This window comes from Chinchilla lanigera, unplaced genomic scaffold (genome assembly GCF_000276665.1).
Source record: "Chinchilla lanigera isolate Chin_1 unplaced genomic scaffold, ChiLan1.0 scaffold00007, whole genome shotgun sequence".
NCBI lineage: Eukaryota > Metazoa > Chordata > Mammalia > Rodentia > Chinchillidae > Chinchilla > Chinchilla lanigera.
This window is the reverse complement of record NW_004955408.1, coordinates 25,355,620-25,369,237: the sequence shown is the minus strand read 5'-3', so window position 1 is coordinate 25,369,237 and position 13,618 is coordinate 25,355,620. Positions and strand designations below refer to the sequence as shown.

Sequence of the window (13,618 nt, the reverse complement as noted above, 5' to 3'; positions counted from 1 at the left end):
CCGCCGGCTCCGCCCCCGCCTCCACCACCGCCAACCGTGCAGGGGCGGGGCCGCAGCGGCCGCCGCATCTTTTGAAAGTTTGCACCCGGCGGCGGGAGAGGTTCGGCTCGGCCTCCCGCCCTTCAACTCCCGCGCCCGGGCCTGGAAGGCGCGCGCGGCAGCTGGGTACCTTGTGTGCCAGGCTTGTCTGCCTGCTGGCCTTTTACTCAGGCCCACACCTCGAGAAGCCTACTGTGTGTCAAGGCCTCTTCCAGAAACCGGGCCAGCATGGACTATGGCCCAGCTCCTGGGGAGTTCCTTGCGGGGCGACAGAGTGAGGTGGGGCGGGGACATGCACACAAGCAGGTCACAGGGACAGTGTAGGGGTTGAAGACAGTCCAGCTAGGGTGCCCTAGCGGTGGGGACTTTTCTACTCTCTAGGCTGCATGCCTAAGAGAAACCTAGGCGGTGTCCAAGACTGGGAGGAGGGCACCCATATTCATTAATTCACACAGCCTTTCATTAAAATGTTTACGGAGCACATGCTATGTGCCAGGCCCTGAGCTGAGTCGTGTAGATACAGACAAGGTCTCCACTGTCACAGAAAGGGCATGCGAGTAGTGGAGACCGAAATGACATGCAATTAAGATCACATAACAGTGATCAAACCCTGGAAGAAAAAAACAAGATTTTTTTTTGAGACGGTCTCACTGTGTCGTTCAGGCTGACCTTGAGTTCACTATGTAGCCTAGGTGGGGCTTGAATTCATGGTGATCCTCCTGCCTCAGCCTCTTGAATACTAGGATTACAATCATGAGTCACCATGCCCGGCCTTTAAGGAAGAATCTTGGATCGGAGCATGTACACTGCACCTGATGGAAAGGAAAGAAGCCATGGGAAGGGGTGGGGAGTGCTCCTGGCAGAGGGGTAAGAGGCATTTCGCATTCATTCATTCATTCATTCACCCCTGAGGTCTTTTCCAAGCACCTGTCCTGTGTGGGTGCCCTGCCACACTGAGTGGGGGGAAGCCTGCTCGTCCATGCCCTCCTTGAGCTCCATTTTACAAATTGAAATACTGAGGTCTAAGAGATCCAAGGACTTGCTCAAGAAGCCACAATTCCAGACCAGTTCTTTCTCACTGAAGTTTCTATGCTTTTGTATCCCTTCGGCCTTCCACTTATTACCTCCACTTCACAGATAGGGAGATTGAGGCTCAGAGAGAGTGGAGGAGGGGTGCCCAAGATCTCCCAGTTGGGAAGGGGAGGGTCCAGCCTGGAGCTGTGCAGACAGAGAGAGCCTCCAGCAGACAGAGGCCTCCTGCTTTGGTTTCCCTGGTGCCCTCTGCTACAGTGTGCGTCTCGTGGCACAGGACTTTCATCCTTCAAGGTCAGTTCAGGCATCCACCTCCGGGAAATCACACCCAGAATGGTCACATGTCTGCAGGAGGTACCTTGTATTTGAGTTACTAATTTCTTGCATTACAGGTGCCCTCTCAATGACTTCATTTTTAACCTCAAAGTTCTGGTTGGGAAAGGTCCATTTAGTGAGGCACTTGCAGTCCAGGTGAGTTTGGGCACACACAGAGGTTGGTCTCATTACAGAAAGAGGCTGGGGAATTTTATTCAGAGCAATGGAGAGCAACCTGAAGGTTATGAGGCAGTTAGTTGCACTCAGGCCTTTTCAAGGTCACCTTCAGAATACCCAGTGAGGAGCTGTGTTGTGCTGGTGAGAACCACTCGCCTTCTTCCATGAAGCCCCGGCTATCCTGGTGGGATGCGCTGCACCTGTGGTGGAGACACCAGTCTGGTGAGGGCCTACTGCGTGGATTTCTAGGGCTGTGTTTTAGACTCTAGATCCGTATGCTCTGAGAAAAAAAGGCTCCCACCCTCCCATGATGGGGACATTAGTATCAAAGGCACACAGAGGAGAATTTGAATCAAAGAGTTTCTTGAAGTTTGAAAATGGACAGAAGCAATCTTTCCATTTGTATATTATAGGAAAACAGTTGCAAATATGGATGTCTAAGATAATCAGTATTACAAATGGATATCTGATTATTTTATCTCCACCTCTTTTATAAAGTTTATGCTATCTGACTTCACTGTGTGTTTTCTCGTGTGGAGGATGACGGTGGCCCTCAGCCTTTTTCTGGATTGCGTTATATTTGGGCACATGCAGTGTGCTCACCTCTCTGTGGTTCCTCTGTACTTTGTCTTGTCCCTCACTTAAACCCTCAAGGCAGTGCCACTGTTCCTAGGCTGTTACCTTGTGGACCTCTGCCCTGCCACACGGAAAGCTCTGAGTATGGACTCATTCATCCCTGAGCCCCCAGGGCCCATGCAGGGCTGCTCCATACACATTTAGTTAAATTGCAGTGATGCACCACTCTGACCCAGGAGAAGACAAAAAAGAAGGAAGGAAAGAAAGAAGACAGGGAGGGAGAGAGGAAGGGAGCCTGGAGGGAGAGAAAGAGACAAGTTTGTGAAGGAATGACTTGTAGTCGCCAAAGCCCTGCCCGGACTCTCGTATGATCAAGGTGCTATAAAGAGAACAGACAAAACAGAAATATAGCTTTAGAGCAAAGGAGGGGCTTGCTGCTCCAGCACACGATGATGAGATCATTTTGGAAGTTGCTTTGGCTCTGGGTACTACAATGGGGAAGGAAAACAAAGCTGCTCCACAAAGGCGGGGCGGGTGGCCTTGGGAGAGAGGAAGACCCCTGTCACAGGAGGTGTAGACACAAGCTGTGTGGTTCCTAAGGAGGGCTTCCTGTGTCACCCACCTCCAGAAGTTTACCTTTCAGGGCAGCTATCTGCCGAGTCCCTTGCACGCCCTGCAAGCTACAAGAGCAGCTTGTGAGATGAAGTTCCCGCACCCTGAGCATCTTCAGGGCCAGGGGGAATGCAGAACGTCCTCCCCGGTCTGTTGCATAGGTGTTAAGCTCATCTGAGACATGAGCCCTGTTGGTTTCTCCACCAACCTAGTTCCCAAGCAGGACCAGTTGGGACAGTTTGAGCCTCTGTCTGCAGATGTTAGGGGGCCTGGGACCCAGGCCCGGGGGATGAGAGTAAGAAGCAAAGGGAAGGACAGTGGGGCACTGCACATCAGCTGCATATGAGTCTCTGTGGCCATGACTGTCGTCTGAGTCTGTCCCTCCTTCAGGTGGCTCACTCACATCACACCTCAGGAGGCAGCTTCTACTACTCTTATTTCCAGCCAAGGACACGGAGCCCCAGAGAGGTGCAGTCCCTTGCCTCAGGTGCTTCCACTACTAAGAAGAGTCTGGATTTGAAGCCAGGCCTGTCTCTCATCCTACCTCGTTCTCAGTTCCCCAAAGTGAGAGAAGCCAGTCTGCCTGGGTGCCAGGGCGCAGGGGTTGGAGAGGAAAGGGAGGCTCTCAAAACCAGCCTCAGTAAATACTGAAGGGTTCATAGGGCCTGGGGAGCAGGGCAGAGGATGGGGCATATTTGGGCCTGGGCACTAGCCTCCGGTCTCAGCTACTCCTGGGCTTAGCGCGCGGGAACGCGCACACACACACACACACACACACACACACACACACACGCACGACACCTAGTACTACACAGATTAGGCCACCTTCCTTTGGTACAGCGCTCGTACTTGGGCTGCAGGGGCTGCTAGGTATGTGTGCCCCTTGACTGTTGTCCAGGGAGCCCCCACAAGCAGTGGGCACTGGGAGGGCCCTGCAGACTCCCTGGCACTGCTCCTCTGGGCTGGGCCCTTGCAGGATCATATCCTGGACCAGCAGCAAGGTGCACCACGTGGAAAGAGCACAGTGAGCTGGGGAAGGGACGCCACTGCGGAGACGGAATGGAATGATTGGAACTCCCAGGCGTGGGCCCAGCCTCTGCCCCACACCTTAAGAACAAAGAAGTCAAGCCAGAGATAAACCATGGAGCTTGGCTGTAAAATTACTACAGGAAGATTCTGCTCTTTTGTAAACCTGCCTATAAAACTTTCATTCCTAAACTCACTGGATTTTTACTTGCAAAAGCATCATTTTTCAGTTGCTGGTTACAAAATGCCAGCAGGGTGTGGTGGCACACTCCTATAATCCCAGCACTTGGGAGGCTGAGGCGGGAGAATTGCCAGGAGTTCGAGGCCAACCTGCATTACACAGTGAGTTCAGGGCCAGCCTGAACTACATAGCAAGACCCTGTCTCAAAACAAAACAAAAACAAAATGCCTACCACATAGGGAGCACTAGGCTGCCCCCTTTGAGTGCTTGTCACAGTCTGACAGTATGCTCGTGGGCACAAGTCCCATTTTGCAGGACAGGAGACTCAAGCTCAGAAGAGAAAGGACCTGCCAAGTTCATACAGCCAGGAGAAGGCAAAGCTTGCAGTGTTCCTAGTTTTCTCTTTTTACCCAGGAGAAAACAGGCTCAGAGGGATGAAGCCACTTGCTTGAAGCGGCACAGCAATGACCAGGGGGGTAGAGGTCTGAATTTATGTGGCCCACTGCCCACACTCATGCTTCCCTGCCCTCAATGAGCAAATCATTTTGTATGGGATGCAATGTACCTGGCAGCCAAAGCAAAAAGGGAAAGAAGGCTCATGCCATGGTTTTCTTTGTCCTGTTCGTTTGTAGACATATGCTTAGTCCAGTCCTGAAGCCACTTCCAAAGAGAGCTCCTCTAAGGGCTCAAGAAGGGTGAGTGAACTGAATTTCTTCCTGACTTTGCCTAAAGACACGTCAACAACAGCCAGCTGGATGGGTCCCCTGGTGGCAGTCTGAAAAGGCTAAGGCCTGGCATTTTCCTGAAACCTCACAGAGTCAGCTTTGCTGGAGGCTGGAATCAGGAGCCCTGAACTCAACCTTCTTACAACACAGGGATGGGGTATGGAGGCCTGAAACATGTCGTGGGCCTGGGGCAGAAGCCTACGGCAGAGCTGCAGTGAAATCAGCCCAGAAGCCAGAGCACTTGCATGCGCAGTGCAGTTGCTGATAATTACAAGACAGAAGTATCTAATGGTTATTTTTTTTTAACTGGGAATCAAACTCAGGACCTTGTGCTTGCCAGGTAGATGCTTGTGCCGCTAAGCGATATCCCTGGCCCCTTCTAACGGTTATTAAATGCCAGGTGCCTCCTAAGCCCTTGTCTTGGTTACTTTTCTCTCGTTGCTGGGACAAAATATCTGATGCCCAAAATTAAGGAAGGAAAGGTTTATTTCGCTTGTAGTTTGTGGAGGTTTCAGTCCATATTTGGCAGATTACAAGGCAGAGTGGCACATGGCAGAGAGCTACAGCTCATGGCAGCAGAACACAGCAAAGCAACAACCACACACCAGTGAGGAATGGGGGAGGAAATGGCCTCAAGCACTCTTTTCCTCTCCCTTACATATGCAAACTATCCACCCCAGGGCGGGTGCAGGTCTCACACCCATAATCAAACTCTTAAAGCCTGCCCCATGGCCGCATGAGGCTTTGGGGGGACACACAGACATAAACCATAACAGCCCTTAAGATGTACTAATCTTGGGAAAATCCTAGGAGGCAATTTATGTGCCCATTTTAAGGATGAGGAAAGAGAAGCCTAAAGAATGTAGGTAGCTTGCCTGTGGTCATACTGGCAAAGAAATTTGACTCAGTCCTTTAGAGTCTATTTTACTTAATCTTCATAACAACATATGAACCAGAAAAAGAGTTAACAAAGGGTTAAGGCTGTTTTGTGGGCCCTTGTATTTGTCTTTTCCCTTAGTTCTCACCTCCCCCTGCAGGATAAGGGCTATCATCATCTCCAGCCCACACTGCATGCTGGGAGCCTCAGAGAGGCACCACGACATATCCAAGGCCACACAGCCAAGTGTAGCAGGACCAGGGTTGCAACTTGGCCCACTGTGACCCCAGAGTCCATGCTGTCATCCCCTCTCTGGTGGCTGCAAGTTTGAGTTTGCTCATTGAGGTCTGTTCTGATTCATTTCAGAGTCTGATGCCCAGCCCTGGCCTGGCTTTGTGGTGGCCCATTGCTCCCTGCTGACTTCCCGGAACCTGCCCTACAGGTCATGGACTTTTAAAGAAAAATTGGAATAGTGGATTGTGGGGTACTTAAGAACCCAAATGCAAAACCTAGCTGGGTGACCTTGAATGAGTTACAGGTCCTTTCTGTGCCTCAATTACTGAACCTGTAAAATGTAGCTAAAACTTAGTGGACTCCTACACCACAGGGGCTGATGCATAGTGAATGGTCAGCCTCGCCTCTGCATGCCCACAGCTAAATGCCACCCTTCTTTACAGAGAGGGCCCAGATGGGGCCAGGCAGGTTGGGTTTGACCCTTTTCCTCTCTGGGTGACTTCGGATGGATCATTTTGAGCCTCTGAGGCTGCACTGCCTCCTGTGTACAGGAGAGATCTACAAGCAGGGCAGAACCCGAGCTTCCTGGCTGGGCGCCCCAAGTCCACTACGTTTTGGCCCACACCAACCTCCACAGGGACCAGGATACAAATCCCACTTCTCCTTCTCTCTTGCCAGGTGACTTGGGCAAGCGGCTTTACCTTTATGTCTCAGAGCAATAAGGCCTCAGTGTGAAGCCAGGCTCTTGGGAAACAAGGGCACTCTAGATATGAGGGTCATTTGTGCCACTGGGAACATAAAAGGCTAAGAGTCTTTCCCTTCCCCCTTGTCCACACTGCTGCTGGCCCCTGCCAAACCTGCTGGCTCTGCCACCCTAGGTTCCTTAATCAGGTAACATTCCAGGAGGGCTCTTTGAAACTCCGGGCTATGGTTACTGCTGGAGTGCTGGCCCCTCTGTGCCACAGCTGGTGTCAGAGCCTGGGGGCTGCGGGTGAGAAGCCACCCTTCTGAGCACCAGCAAGGACAGCCCACCACACCAAGTAGGCTCAGTCTGCTGGTCTGAGGGAATCAGTCAACCCGGGCAGGGATGGTAGGGCTAGGTGCCGGAGCAGCTGGCGCTGAGTGACCAGGAGGCAGACACCGTGCTTCCCCAGCCCCGAGAGTTCATGCCCTCAGACCATCTGGGGAGATGCAGCACATTCAGGCTCACAGAGCATTTTCTTTTCATGACCTCTTCTTCTTTTTTTTTTTTAAATCTTCATGAGACCCTCTCTCCATTTCACTGATGAAGAAACTTAAGGTTAGAGAGGTGTGGGATTTTCCCTTGGCCACCCCCTTGGACACAGAGGGTTTGGGCCTGTCCTGGGGACTCCAGGCTGGACCCCCACCTCTCACTACAGAAGGAAGGGGCCTAGAGCAAGGAGCCACAAGAGGAGGCACAGAGTCCTGAGGGTGCTGGAGCCCAGTGCGTCACTGGGGCATTCACTGAGGGTGACCTTGGCCTAGTCATGTGGCCTTTCTGTGTCTCGGGCTGCATATCCATAGAGGAAGGAAAATAATAGAAACGAGCCGAGAAGGTTGTGAGGACTGAGTTAATAAGCCTGAAGCATTTACATCAACTTCTGGCCACCGTTCCAGCTTAAGAAACACCTGCCCATGCAGCCACAGTTACCAGTGCCACGTCCTGCTACCAAGCATCCCCTAAACTTTGGTCTACTGTCCATGACTCTGGAACCTGCTTCTGGGACAGAGCTAGTTAATGTCAGAGATACTCACTGCACGCTACATACCCCAGCGTGAAGTCCCAAGCACCTCCTGGTAAGCAGGCCGGCCACTCAGCTTACAGAGCTGCTGGCTGCACTGCTTCCAGAGAGTTTGGAATCACAGAAAGAAGCCTTCTGTTTTAATATTAAAGGAGGAAGATTAAACACTGAATTCTAAAACTCAGAATGATTTTAAGTTTGTAAAAACAAAATAAGCAAACACAAATGATGTTGAGAAACAAGATGGAAGGAGCTGCAGCCAAACATGACCAGTGGTTGGTTATCCCTGAATAATAGAAATGTAGGTGTTTTTGTCCAACTTTTTCTACCTGTTGGCAATTTCTAAGTATTCTATGATGAATATGTACAAGGTTTTTCTAGAGGGAGAGATTTCAAGATACTACTTTTGAAAACTGCAGTTTTATACAGTGAAGTGAAACACTGTCTGCCCCCCTCTAACCCTGCTGACATGGGTTGGGTGGTCGGTTTCCTAGGAATGCTATGCTGCTTTCACTATATTCTTCCTAGGCATAAGTGTGGTGAGCAAAGAAGCAAGCATGCACACAGGTGGCTTAAAGTCGCTTCAATAGCAGGACAGCACAGCAGTTTCATTGTGTGAGCATTGCTCAATGGCGGCCATCTTTATGATTTTACAGTATCCACATGTTGCCTGGAATGTCGCCCACATAATAAACAGCTCTTTAAAAAATTGGTTCACCTGAAAAACACTCAGAAAACATTATTAAGAAGAATTGAAAATGTTAAAATAAATGAACTCGTGTATTCTATTCTTGGATTGAGAGACTCAGTATTTTAAAATAGTCAATTCATTGCAAACCGTTTTATAGACTCAGTGAATACAACCCTAATTTAAAAAGGTGTGTGTGTGTGTGTGTGTGTGTGTGTGTGTTTGTGTGTGATGTGTATAACTTTGAAGACAGGTTTTAGTTTTCCAAAATATTTATAAGGAGACAAAAGGATGAAAGATAGCAATTAAAAAAAACAACAAAGTGGAAGAATTTGCTTTACTGGATATCAACACCTATTATAATGCTATGGTAAATGAATGATATTTGTGCAAAGATAAATGAATAGATCAGTGAAGTAGAAGAGAGAAGCCATACATAAGGGACACATGTTTATGACAGGTCTGGCACTGTCAGCCAATGGGAGAGAGGATAATCTTCTCAATTAGACATCTGTACAGAAAAAAAAACAAACTAAATCTGATCCTTACCTCACGCCAGTTAAAATATTGGTTTTTAGAGAGATTGTAAACATTAAAGACAAAATGTAGAACTTCTAGAAAGTAACACAAAAGCCCTTAGAATGGTAGAAAGTTTCTTTAACAGAACACAAAAAGCTCTGACCATAAAAAGGGATTGAGTAAATCAACTACCTTAAAATTGAAAATTCTTTTTGTCAAAAGACATTAATGTGGGAATAAAAAAAGCATATTATAGAGTTTGAAAAGATATTTCACCTACATATAACCAACAAAGAACTTACTTTTCACTAAAACAAACACAAGTACAAGTTGATATGGAAAAGATTAATAAATGAGCAAAAACCAAGCACTTCCCAACAAGAATATTTCAATGATGGATAAATGTAGGAAAAGTTGATGAATTTCATTAATAATTACTGAAATGAAAATTAAAATCACAAGGAGATATCCATGGCGCCCCCAAGTTGAATAAAATTTAAAACTTTGACCATATCAAGAGTTGACAAGGATGTGGAACAACAGGAACTGTAATATACTGCTGAGCATATAAATGGGCATAACCACTTTGGAAAACTATTTAGCAGTATCTATTACAATTAAACACACTTCTACCCCAATGACCCAACATTCCCTCCCTAGATGTACACCCAATAGAAATGCTTATTTACATGATCCTAGAGACCTGTTGAATGCCTATGATTGTTTTATTCAAAAGAAGCCCCTAACTGAGAACAATCCAAATGTCCATCCACAATAGAATGGATAAGTAAATTGGACTATACTCTTACAATGGGATATTATACAGTAAGGAGGAAGAACAAAGCACAGCCAGCTACTGGGATGATTTGCAAATGTGATGTTTTTGAAAGAAGCTGGGCGTGAAAAAGCACATGCTGCCTAATTCCATTCATATGACGCTTGGAAGCAGGCAAGGGTGGGAGATGAAACTGAAAGAAAATGAGAAATGACTGTCACTGGTTTCAGAATGGGGACCACCGTTGCGCAGAGGGCAGGGCATCCACCAGGAGAGGCCTGATGGGAGCCCCTGGGGAGCTAGAACTAGAAACGTTTTTCACTTGGATGTTGCTTTTTGATAGTTGAGCTGCACATTTTGTTTTTTGTATGAGTTTCAGCCACACATAATGGGTTTTTTGTGTGTGTTAAATTTCAAGTTAAAAAGAACCAAACCTTCCAGCACATGGTGGGGACAGCAATGGGAGGGGTCCCAGGGCTGGAACAGCATCCTCAGGGAGGAAGGTGAGACAGTACCACAGGAAACAAGATCAGGCCAATGAAACCTCATTGTATCTGGGTGTCAGACGCCTTATCCAGCTCCGACTTAGCATGTGGGAGAGAAGCGTTAGTGTATCTACCAAATGAAGAATGAACACACATCACTTTCCACCTGACGGCAGCCTGCTGGGGCTGTGCGGTTGGGCCAGGAGGACTGGCTCGGCCGCTGGGTGTGTGTGGTGAAGTTTTCAAGAAAATGAACAAGCAGAAGCCACAGCTCTGAGGTCTTAATGAGCTCTTATTCAAAGCACATGTACAGGATTAAGGACACAGGAAGCTAATTCTTTGCCATAATTTATGCTGATGCTGAAAAGCTTCACATGCCAACCAAACATGTTTGTGTGTTGTATGCTGTTTTCAAAATTCTGGTAAGACTCCCACACGTGAAGGAAAGCAGGAAGGGAGGGGCGGCGCCCACAAGCCACGCTGTGCTGGGAAGGCCCTGGGGGGTGGGGCGGCGAGCAGGTCTAATGTGCTGTGGAGCCCTGAGGAGCACCCCAAGCGCCTCAGGATGGGGGGCAGGAGGAGGCTTGGAGAGCGGAGGCAGGGCCGGGATAGCCCGCAGGAGGTGAGAGACTGCGAGACTGGGACAGGTGGTCCGGCAGGTGTGCACGAAGAAAGCAAAGAAAGGGGGCGTCCCGTCCCCATTGTGTGTGACCACAGCTCCTGAAAAGACCCAACAAAGCAGGCTCCCTGCTCTAGCAGCTGCCTCGATTGTGGCCACCCATCTGCCACCATCCCCACCCCCGACTGCACATCTCCCAGCAGCACGGGCCTTGTCCTTGCCAGATGGGGCAGGGGAGGGAGGTCGAAGGCCGCTTTGCCGCCTAGCCTGGGCACAGAGTCGGGTGGGGGAGACTTCTCAAGCAGGCCCTGGGCCTTTCTCTCCTTTATATCTCACTTTGAAAAATTGTCACTACGAAGGATAATACATATTACATGTACATACATGTAATGTTGGTTTTTTAAATCCAAATAATGACTGTGGCAAAAAGTTCAAAGTAAAATTGTTCCCTTAGTAGATCTCCAGTGTGGTCCAGGGTTCTGACTCCGTCCTATCAAAGTCTCTCTAAGAGAAAATAGCCAGAACTTCAGAGTCAGCCACCTGGGATGGGCTTCCCAGCTAGGCTACTGCCGTGTGAGCTAGGACAAGTTCTTTCGCTCTCTGAAAGAATCTCCTTTCTCGCATCCCTCCTCCACCATGGTTGAAAGGGGTGGGGTGTCCCACAGAGAAGAAGGTTGTACGTTGGCTCCGGTACTCCCTTCTAGGAGGGGACCTGAGGTCCCTGTCCTAAGGCGGAATCCATGCTGGCAGGGGAGAGGGGAGAAGCGGAATATACATAATATACTGTGAGGGCGATGAGGGGAGGGAGAAGAGGAAGATAAATCAGCATGCTGTGTGGGTGGGGTGGCCCTGAGGCAGGGTAGAGAGGAAGGCCTCTCCGCGAAGGGGCCCTGAGCGATAGAAAGGAAACCAGGCGGATGTCTGAGGATGCGCACACCAGGCGGTGGGGACCACAAGGCTGTGAGCTGGTAGGGACGTGTGCAAACTCCACAGCTATTACCTAAGGAAAGAGCGGCCCAGAAAGGCAAAGAAACTCGCTCAAGGCCACCTGGGGGGCCAAAGACCATACTGAGAGACTGCAACCCTAAAGCCCTTGAGCCGGAAGAGCCCCCTGCAGAAGCTGCTGCCTGGGACTCCTCAGCAAAGCGAGGTTAGGGTGTCCTCCCCCAAGCGTGGCAGGAGTGGGAGCAGGAGGAACCCTGCTCAGCCTGCCCAGTGTCTGCGCTCCCCTGAGCTGGACTCAAGGGAGGGGACCAGGACCCAATGCTCTGACCGACCCTGGCCATTCTGGGCCATTCTCCCAAAGAGGGAAGTTGCTGCCCAGGGCCGCTGAGGAGCAAAGTGCCCCCTGGTCTAATCTCCCTGGCCGAGGTGCCCTTGGTGAGGACTTGAGCCAGGGCTGTAAAATGTTCCAAGAACAATTTCTGGATGTTAGGGAGTGAATGAAGAAATGCAGGAGTGAGTGAGCAAAGGAAGGAAGGGAAGGAGGGAAGGAAGAAGATGCCCGGGCAGATAGGCAGCATGGGGAATGATGTCAGGGGGCTCAAAGGAGGAGGTCAGAAGAATGCTATGAAGAGCTGGACTCAAGGGAGCCCCCTTAACCTTGCTCCTAGTGCCATCTGTAAAATGGGCCCATCAAGGACTGCACTACTTCTTGCTTCTGGATCAGTTCTTGCCATTGGCCAAAGGCAGACAAGGTGGGCTCTGAAGGCCCTTGTCCCTATTTGACCAGGACATGTCTAGGACATGCTAGGACATGCCTGACGCCTCCAGCACAGTTGCCAGCCCTGCGGCCTCTGGACTGTTGCTGTCTTCTGGGACTGGTGTCCAAACACAAGGTTGCACTGGGGCAACAGAAGATCCAAGCAAGGATTCAGACTTGAAAGTCCCAGCCTGTCTTCCAGAGGGACCTGGTTATAACCGGAACAAGCATGCAGATTTACGGGGTGCCTGTACCCCAAGGTTTCAGATTCTCTCCAGTGAAGCTTCTCTAGGTCAAAACTCAGGAATCTGCTCTGCCACCCAGTCCGAGGGTGGAGAAGTGGGGAGGGGGCAGTATTTCAGGACCCGTCACATAAAAACAGACTGAGGATTTCCCTATTTTTAGCAACCAAGCTGCACGTACCTATTTCTCCCCCACCAGGAGAAAAAGCTCTAATAAACATCCGTTCACACCAGCCTGAAAATTCCTTAAATAAAGCAGCTACATTTTGGCATCCCCTGTGCTCAAAATACACACTCCCTGGGTTTTTAATACCACACACGCTCTGCATAATTTCAGCCCGAGTGCATGGGCTGCGAACTGTCTCCTCACATGAGTCACTGTTTGGGCATCGGGAAGAGGGAGAGCTTGGCAGGCTCCGTGGGTGTGTGGGGTCCCAGTGCTCAATCCTGGTGGTCGGCGTGAGGGATTGTAGTCCTCCTACTCCTTTACGGAGGGGACAGGAATCATAGTGAGGTCTCCAGCTGGGTTTTCTGGATCACTCACTTCATGACATGCCCCTGGTTGGTGCTGTAGTGGTATCCTCTTGTGTACTTTCTTGCTTTTTCACCTGCCCACAAGGTCCTCCCTGTCCAGTTCCTGTGAACTCCCACCCATCTCCCACCGTGCTGACCTGTTTTCCCTGTGGTCCAACCACACCAGCCTTCTGCTCCTTAAGTATGCTGAGCTTCACCCAACCCCATGGCCTTTGCACCTGCTGTCCCTCCTGCCTAGAATGTCCTCCAAGTGACTGCATCAGGATCTCAGGTCAAAAGTCACCTCTTCTGAGAGGCCCCCAAACCTTGATTACTCTGACAGACAAACTTTCTGTTCCTCCCTCAGGCATAGTATATCTCAGCCCTCTGCTCTGTTTTAATCAAAGACTTTCGGGCAGATTTACTCATTTATTGCTTTTCTTCCTACTCAAAGGCCAACACAAGGGCAGGGATCTTATGTGCCTTGTCCACAAATGTTATCCTCGGAGCCTCTCCAG

At 49.8% G+C, this 13,618-nt stretch overlaps 1 pseudogene; it reads right to left on the bottom strand.

The window, feature by feature from the left end:
* Positions 1 to 1,639: 1,639 nt before the first annotated feature.
* LOC102025325 overlaps positions 1,640 to 13,618 on the bottom strand; it is a 97,487-nt pseudogene continuing 85,508 nt past the window's right edge.